Genomic DNA, 10113 nt, shown 5'->3' with positions numbered 1-10113 from the left:
TAATATTTAAGAAGTAGGCAAAAAATTATATATAGCAAGTTAATATCCTTTCTTAACTTGTGTTTTTTAAAAGCTTTATTGAAGTATTATTGACACAAAATGAATTTCACATATTTAAAATTCTAGCAGCCCTTTTTAAATTATTTGTGATTATCTATATAGACAATCATGTCTTCTGCAAACAGATGCATTTGAAGTTTGTTCTTCCTTTGGTTAGCCTCAGTGCATCAAATGCTACAAATTCCTCCAGTGATACTGTTTGTCTTTCCAGTTAGTTTTGAGTTTTCCCTTTGTACTTCTTGCCAGAGAAAGCCTGTCTCTTGTATTTCACCTAGGTGTCTTCCATTGTAAGTTTCACTAGATTTTTGCGAGCTTGCTGGTGGAGATTTGGGTAGAGGTGTTTTCTGATGCTCTGATAATCTTAAGCAGACACTCTGAACCTCGATTTCAGATATGTGTCCTTCATAAGTGTGACTGTCCCTTCTCCAGATGCAAAGCTAGGGCTAACATGTTCCACAGCTCCTCCTTCAAGTATAGAGCTTCTCTTTAAAAACTAAACTAAACAAAACAAACAAGCAAAATAACCCTGTTTCCCTGCTTTAACTGCAATGGTTTTCCACCATTGTCCTTAGTTTAATTTTGAGGCCATTTCCTGCATATGAAGGGTTTGGATCCTTAGCTGAGATAGGAAGGACACATCTGGGATGGGGATGGGTGGTATCCTCAGATTCCCAGTGCCAGTTTTAGCTGGTTGCCATCACTTCCCCAAGGCTACAAATTTGTTGTCTTTCTACCCACCCCACCCCAACCCAGCACCCCCTGCAGGAAAAAAACAAACAAACAAAAAACAAACTTTTATTCCATAACGGATATAGACCGATGTGTCTGGGTGGAGTTTGGTCAGTGGCTACTGCTCTGCAAACCCAGCCAGAACCATGCAGTGAGCTTTTCAGATTTCTTCTTAATATTCCCTGAACACCTGGTGAGGTTCCTGGAAAAAACATCCTGCAAAAGAGACAAAGCCCTCCTGTGTCTATGGCTCCCCAAGAGCTTTGCACTCTCACACTAATCCTGTTCAGCCTTTTGCAACTAATTTAAAATGTCTAGCTTGATCTTTTTACTGGTTTATATGGCATTTGGTGGCATCTGCTCCCGGTAACCAAAGCTTATGTCCTGTCTCTCCCTGCCAGTGCTTCTCTCTCTCCAGATATTGGATTAGTTCCTTTCCTTGCACTTCAGTTCTCTAGAGATTTCAAGAAAAATCTAATTTACAGTCTGTCCGACTTTGTTCTCTTGATGCAAGGGTGACAACTACACTGGAGCTCTTTACATCTCTAAACTAAAACCAGAAGTCTGTGTAATAAGATTTGGTTATTAAATTTACAAATTATGTTGTTCTGTGATATATATGTAATATACTGTCTGCATTCACATGGAGGAAAGAAACATTTTTTTTTTTACTATGCAAATAGGTTGAAGTAATGGAGAATGGAATTTTTTTGTGTGTGTTTTATTTTTCATGGTACCCTCAGTGCCTAGAACTTAGAAAAGTGACTAGTAAAATCCAACAAATATTTATGAAATAAAAGTCTTATGAATAAATTAAAATAAATATATCTTGATTTTGTTATTAAGAAAGTTATTTCCCTTTTGCCTACATATCCAATTTACCTAAATATGTAGATTCATTATTAATATGGTTGATAGTATGTTGTTTTTCCCTAACAAACATTATCAATTACCTTTCTTTTCAAAATTTTGAAAAATCAACCTTAAATTTGATGCAATATTGATATGGGAGCATTAAAATTGCCACTTTCTGTGACAAGAGTTACATATTTAACCCAATTTAATTTACAATAAATCACATCAGGAGGCAGCAGAAAACGTGACAGCATAATTGTTTTTGCTCTGATATTCTGATCTTATTTTGGAACTGCAGTCTCATGGAGATTGTTTGAGTACATACCCTACACACATTTTTGTAATTTGAAAATCACTTGAAAGCACACAACTTTGGAAATTAACAGAAAATTTATGAGCTGGTAGAATAGTCCACTATGTAAGTAAATGTTAAATAAAAATCATCCTTCACCAACTCACATTAATGGTTTTTTTTTGGATTTACTCCTTTTATTTGAAAAGTAAGTTCTATTACATTACCTAATACTAAAATGAATATATGGAAAATAGTAAAAAAAAAAAAAAAAAAAAAGACTGTCAAATAAAATCAAGGATGACTAACAATAAAGTACAATGTAAAATCTAATACCATATGAAAACTTTTGCACAATTGTATCAGACCAATCATCAAATTACCCCATTATATTTTCTATTATATATAGGGTGGGGGTCTGACAATTAAGTTCGTGAACTCATCCCAAAAAAGGTGTTACGTACTTCATTGTTCAATATCACTATGGTCACCTTCAAAGTACTCCCGTTGGGAAGCTATGCACCAATTCCAGTGCCTAGTCCACCATTTAAAGCAATTTTGGAACTCTTTTTCTGGAATGGTCATCAGAGCTGTTGCCGTATTACCCGTGATGTCCTGAATGTTATCAATATGTCTTCCTTTCAATATTTCCTTCATTTTCGGGTAAAGAAAGAAGTCATTGGGGGCCAGATCAGGTGAGTAGGGAGAGTGGTCCAATGCAATTATTTGTTTACTGGCTAAAAACTCCCTTACATACAGTGCCATGTGAACTGGTGCATTGTCGTGATGCAACAGCCATGAATTGTTGGCGACAAGTTCAGGTCGTCTAACTTTTTCAAGCAGCCTTTTCAGCACTTCCAAATAGTAAACTTGGTTAACTGTTTGTCCAGTTGGTACAAATGCATAATGAATTATCCCTCTGATACGAAAAAAGGTTAGCAACATCGTTACAAGTTCTCCAACTTAATTGTCAGACATCTTATAGCATGTATGTGCTAGAAAAATTCCAGAAATGCACAGGAATACAAAAGACAAGTTCAAAGATTAACTCATTCATATCAGTGTAGAATGATTTATTTTGCCTGAATGGGAGACATTTACACATGACTATATCATCTAGATCAGTACTAGATAAAGTGCCCCAAGGCAACAAGAGATGATATGATCCAAAGTTTAGACATTAAGATGAGCTTTAGATGGTAGGAAGACTATTTTGCCACTTTTCCACTAATTAGGATTAAGAGGAGAGGAAAAGAAAAAGTGAAGAGTGGAAGATAGAAGACTAGTTAGCTTTTGAGGACAATTACTTTGTAGGTGATGTCATATAAAGAGACAATCCTTACGTGATGACTTTGTGAAATAACAGCCACGCCCATCTAACGAGAATCAGAATGTGCAGAGTGATAGGAAGCTGGCAGATGAGTTTGGTCAAAGAGAATAGCAAGAGAAAAAAAATAAAGGCATAAGAAGGAAAAGCTAACTTGTCCCATGTAGGAAGGTATGTAAGTAGCACTGAAGGACTTGTGGAAAGATTAGCAACTGTCAAATTGTAATAGTTATGCAATTTTTTTTAATTAAAATGTTCAGTAATCAGAGCGGAAAAAAACAGAAGCTCAGGTTGTTAATTTGAACTGAGTTGGATTCAACTGGCTTGAGTTACATGAGAACCATTGGAAGGGCAATGGTAATAAAAATAATAATTAGAGAGTAAAGGCAAAATAATATGCTCAATTATAAGGCAAAATCTGTGATAATAATCCTAATTCTACAAAATCCTAATCTTAATATTCTACAAAAAAAAAAAGGATAATTTTCTGATTATCTATTGCTGTTTAACAAACCATCTAAAATCAGGTGATATAAAACAATGATTGGGGCGGCTGGTTGGCTCAGTGGTTGGAGCACAGTGCTCATAACACTGATGTGGCTGGTTCGATTCCCACATGGGCCAGTGAGAAAACAGCAGCTTGCACTTGGAGCTGAGCTGCGGTATGTGGCCGGTTGGCTTAATGGTTGGAGCGCAGTGCTCATAACACCAAGGTCACTGGTTAGATTCCCACATGGACCAGTCAGCTGTGCCCTCTACAACTAGATTGAAAACAACTTGACTTGGAGCTGAGCTGCGCCCTCCACAACTAGATTGAAAACAATGACTTGACATGAAGCTGATGGGTCCTGGAAAAACACACTGTTCCCCGATATTCCCCAATTAAAAAAAATAATAAAAACAAACAAACAAAAAACAATGATTGTATTACACTTGCAAATCACTGAGTCAGGAATTCAGACAAGGTAGGGGGAGGGTGGATAATCATGGTTCATAGTGTCTGGGGCTTCAGCTGAGAAGACAAGAACAGTGGGGACTTGTTGAGCGTCACTCTCTTGCTTTATGTAGTTGCAAGGCATCCTTCTATGGTCTCTCCATGGGACTTCTCCAGCATGGCATTCTCAACCTAGGCAGACATTTCACAGGGCTCCAAGAGTGAATGTTCCCATAAAGAAAGCAGGGGTTGCATCACTCACAACCTCATTTAGTATGTCACATAGTGTCACTTCAGCCATAATGTATTGATTAAAGCAGTCACAAGCCCACCTAGATGCAAGGGGAATGGACCTAGACTACATCACTCAATGAGGGGTGTTAAAAAATATATAATCATGGGTTAAAACTGCCAGAGCTAGACAAAGATTACTAATACTTTGTAGAGTGCTTACAATCTTCCAGGCCCTGTTCTAGGTATTTATCATATATTAACTTATCTAATCCTCCTAACACTTTATGAGGGCAATATTATCATGACTCTCAGTTTACTGTATTGAGTTTAAGTAATTTGCCCAGGGCTGCTGTTGGGGAAGCAGCCATCGTGTTCCCTGTTGTCTCTCTGCGGGACTGCCCAATCAGTGCCGTGGGCCTGGAACATTCCTCAGTATGGAAGCCAGATGCTGAGCTGCTGCTTGCTTGGTTCAGATTCTTCTTCCTTATTAGGAGAAACCTTCCCCTGTCCCGGATATGTTGTGAATTTCGTGTATTATAATACTGAAGCAAGTGTGTTTTATGACACCCAGCCAGCCTTACTAGTATATCTGCCCCCCAGATGAAAGGGAACAGGGTCTTTACCTGCAGCACGAGATGGGTGCATGTGTTGGGAGGGACCCACTGGTCATGGGAGACCATTGCACACGACGAACACTGATTTTGCTGTGTCTCTTCTCCTTTCTATGAGTAAAACATTGTTTCACCTAGTGCTGTGTCTGCTGAGTCCTCCCTGGTTATCCTAAACACATATAGGATGCAGGGAACCAAGGCTGTGAGCTCCTACTTTTGATGGCTGACAGTGTTATGATCCTTGTTGCCCTCCAGGTGGTGGGAACACCGTGTTTCCCCGAAAATAAGACCTAGCTGGGCAATCAGCTTTAATCTGTCTTTTGGAGCAAAAATTGATATAAGACCTGGTCTTATTTTACTATAAGACCAGGTATAATATAATATAATATAATATAATATGATATGATATGATATGATATGATATGATATGATATGATATGATATGATATGATATGATATAATATAATATAATACAATATAGTATAATATATACTTGGTCTTATATCAATTTTTGCTCCAAAAGACGCACTAGAGCTGATTGTTCAGCTAGGTCTTATTTTCGGGGAAACACGGTGTTGGTCACTGGATCTTCCTGCTCAATAATCACACAATCAATGACATCTCCAGAAGTAACCCAGCCAGGTAGGCTGGTCTCAGAGCTATGGTCTGAATCATTATACTCTGTTGCCTTTAAAGCAGATGTGATCAGTAGATTATACAATAAAAAAGAATTGGAAAATAAGCCCTCGTATATCTCAGTAGAACATATAGCTTTTTGTGCTCCAACATCTCTTAATCAAAATGATTTTCTTAGAAGCTGTTGCCAGTTCTTCTGAACAATTCTTGTTGACTAAATTATGTCAGGAGCTATAGCTCCATGACCTACATAATGTTACAAGTAAGTAATAAGACATAGTATTATATTTCTAAATGACATAAAATATTATTGTAAGCCAAACTATGTATTGGTCTAGCTAAAACTTCTACATCAATTCATACTTGCAATTAAATGTGAAAGCTATGGGGGAATTATCTGAGTGGGAAAGATAGAAAACTAAGAACAGTGTGGTTGTGTAGCCAAGCCCTTACTATTTTTTTGGCAGCTAGAACTAAATAATTTAATTTTTAATTAGGTCTTTGTTCACAGGTTAACTGCTCTTCTTGCTCAACTCCTTTTGTTCTCACAGTATAATTTTATATCGCTGATGTGCTGTTTCTTTGTCAAGCAGGAGGAGATAACTTCAGGGTCCCGGGGAGAATTTAAGGGTTTGTTTTGCAGAAGGAAGGAATGTCTCCAAGGTAGCTGTGACCAGCTGCTGGCACCCAGGACTCTGAGGTGAAAAAGCGTCATCTATGACTAAAGAAACACAGACTTCTCTCTCAGTTCCCTGGACTCCTACAGGGTCCCTTTTTTCCTCTATAAAACTGTTCTGCTTGGTCCAGAACATCAGAGATGGTCTTTGGACATGAGGCCACTGTCCTCCCAGGCTGCCAGCTTCCTGAATAAAGCAAACTTTCCTCTCCACCCAACACTTGTATCTGGAGTATTGGCAAACTGCTAAACTTGTTTTTTTTGTTGTTTGTTTTGGTTTTTTTGTTTTTGTTTTTCGGTAACAGTTGGAAATTAGAGCATCAAAAGAGAAGACCTGGGAATATCAAAGCAACGAAATAAAAAACTTGGAGATTGGACAGGTCAGTCTGATTTTAATTCTGACTCAGACATTTAATGAACTGTGTGATTGGGGGTTATTAAACCTTTAAGGCCCAGCTTTCCCATCTTAAAAGAGTATACTTATCCAACTGAGTATTTTTAAGGATTAATATCAAGTAGATATAAAAATATCAGCCAATAAACACTTAACTTCTTGGATTGTACATCAAGTAAATTGTAGCAACAAGACTTGCAGAGATTGACAGGTAAGTTTTCCAGCAAGACAGAGACATTTGAATACAAATCAATAGACAATATCAGATCAATACAACAAGGCAAAGTGATTCAAACTGAGTTTATAAAACACTGCAGGGGTCGGCACAGTGGCTCAGGAGGTTAGAGCTCCATGCTCCTAACTCCGAAGGCTGCCGGTTGGATTCCCACGTGGGCCAGTGGGCTCTTAACCACAAGGTTGCCAGTTTGATTCCTCGAGTCACCCAAGGGATGGTTGGCAGTGCCCCCTGCAACTAAGATTGAACACGGCACCTTGAGCTGAGCTGCCGCTGAGCTCCCGAATGGCTCAGTTGGATAGAGTGCATCCTCTCAACCACAAGGTTGCCGGTTTGACTCCCGCAAGGGATAGTGGGCTGCGCCCCCTGCAACTAGCAATAGCCACTGGACCTGGAGCTGAGCTGTGCCCTCCACAACTAAGACTGAAAGGACAACAACTTGAAGCTGAACAGCACCCTCCACAACTAAGATTGAAAGGACTACAACTTGACTTGGAAAAAAGTCCAGGAAAGTACACACTCTTCCCCAATAAAGTCCTGTTCCTCTTCCCCAATAAAATATTTGAAAAAAACAAACAAACAAACAAACAAACAAAAAACATTGCAATGTCTTATAATAGGAAAAAATGTCTGGGAAACTCTAAATAGTAAAGCCTTGTAAATTCTGTGAGAGAGATTGGCAATTGAAACCAAACTGCATTTGTGTAGAGATAAAACTATAGATAAAATAAAAACACGAGTTTTGCATATTTTTAGTAATAATAATAGTTAATATCTATTTATTGCTTACTGTGTTACAAGCACTTTTTAAGATTTGTATTTACATTAACTCATTTAAAAGTCTCTCTCCTAAATACAAACCAGTGAGGTAAATACAGACACAACCCTCATTTTATGGCCAAATTAAGGCACAAAACAGTGACTTGCTTAAGGTCAATTACTAATAAATAATGGACCCAGTATTTGAAACCAGACATGGTAATTTCAGGCCCACTTTCCTAATCCCATCACCATTTTACTTCCTAAGAAAATTTTGGTTAAACTTGGTTCATATCAACTTTATTCTCATGCAATTGCAATTAATACAATTAAAGGCCAACCTCTTTTCTTAGCACTAGTGGAAACATCCTGATAAATTGATGATATCTATACTTCTTACAATCATTCGTAGCAGTGAGCAAAACCCTTTTATCATTACATCATCGATCATGTATTCCCCTTAAAATATACAATTGCTCTTCCTAACATGCATGAGTTAAATTTTAAAATGTAGTCTTTCTAATGACTTTTAGAGTGTCATCATACAATTCCACTTTTATGATAGAAAAACCGAGAAAAGTTCAAAACAAATATTAATTCAATTTATTTGTATGAATTTTTGTTTCTTTAATGAGAGTGGCATTTTGGATGCATTTATCCAGATGCAGGATCCATCGCTTTTGTGATTAAGTAATTTTATCAACTGAATGAATTGAATAATATTTATTTGACCTTTGATCATTCAGTATATTTTGACTTTTCTACAACTGCTATCTTATAAATTTGTATCTTATTTTTTCTACAAAGACTCTATACTCTTTAAGGAAAAAACTGACTTTTTAAAATTTTATCTATCACAGTGCTATATATGAAATAGATAATCAAAGGGTTTTAAATAAAGTAGTAACATGGTTTGAAAATACTCATAGCGACAAGTATAGATTTCTTTATTACATGACCTGAGTTCTCAGCTTACTTATCTCTGATGATAGTCCCCTCAAATATTCTCACCTTATATGAGTATTTATCCTGCCATCTCCTTCCTTTCTCTGTGGTTTTGTGTTAATGGGAGCAGGATAGTGAGCTCCCATTAAAATCATCCTTATGTGGAAACATATGGATCATTGAATGTCCCACCATAAAGGTGTGTGGGAATGACTAACATTTATATTTAATTTACCCAATCATGCCTTAGGGTATGTTAAATACTGGGTTAAAATCTTTCATTAGAAAAGTAGCACACGACAAATCATTTTCAACGATTAGTGCTTTTATTATAAATTGAGACATGTAATAAGCAGGCCTAATGAGGCTTTAACTATACAGAACAAATTTAAATGATATTTAGAAATGAGAAATCAGCAGGACAAGGTGCACAGAATGAGGCTCATTCCAAATGCTAAGGATTTAGGCCTCAGTAACAGAATGGTGGAAAATTGAGAGGAAATATGGGGTTTCTGATTGCCTTTGATTAGGGGTTCTCTAACTGGTCCACATTAGAACCACCTGGGGAATGTTTTAACAATACAGAGGTGTACCCCTCTCCTGGACCAGATGTTGATCGAATTCCAGGCGGGCCAATGAGCCTATCATATGTGTTAGTCTTTCCCTTAAGTTGTAATTTGCAGCCAGAGCTGGGGACCCCTTACCTGGAGATTCACTATAAGGGCTCAGAAGAGGTTTAAATAAAACACCTGGGCTTACTGTACAATTTTCATCTAGGATCTGCCCTTCATGGGAAAGGTCACTACAATTTCTTTCCCTTGAAATGTCCTGTGCCATTTCTTTTTTTATCAACTTGGCTAGGACAAAACAGCGATTGTGTAATTTAAAACTGGCATATGATATGCTCTAGTAGTTAAAACTGGTCAATTTGGTAAGTTCTATATAGGCTGATAATTTTTTAAAAAAAAAACTCTTAATTCATAACTTGTTTGTAATGAGTCATTCTACTAATAACAATCATATCTTCAGTAATTGAATAAGAAGGAGTTTGCATAGTTTTCAGTCTTTGTTGAGTATTTACACACATTCTGTTAGACTGGATAGAGTATTGTGTTTGAAACAGAATAGGGATGGAGCTTGGCTCCACTCCCTTAACCGCCAGATCCAGCACCACACAGCTCAGCTGCTTTCAGAGGCTGAGATAAGCAACTTTCCAACAGCAAAACTTCCTCAAGGTAGTCGACCCCCACCCACATCGGCATGCCCACACAACCCAGAGTTGACCGCTATACAACCTTCCTGGGGTGGCGGTAGTGAGCAGCACCGCCATCTTGGGCCTACCAAGCATGCGCCAGGACCTCGGCATTGACTGCTTCTGCACAAGCCCCATAACCAGAAAGAAAAGAGAGGATCACTCGAGCTCACA

This window comes from Rhinolophus ferrumequinum, chromosome 22 (assembly GCF_004115265.2).
Source record: "Rhinolophus ferrumequinum isolate MPI-CBG mRhiFer1 chromosome 22, mRhiFer1_v1.p, whole genome shotgun sequence".
In the NCBI taxonomy this organism is placed as follows: Eukaryota; Metazoa; Chordata; class Mammalia; order Chiroptera; family Rhinolophidae; genus Rhinolophus; species Rhinolophus ferrumequinum.
This window is presented reverse-complemented; position numbering follows the sequence as displayed.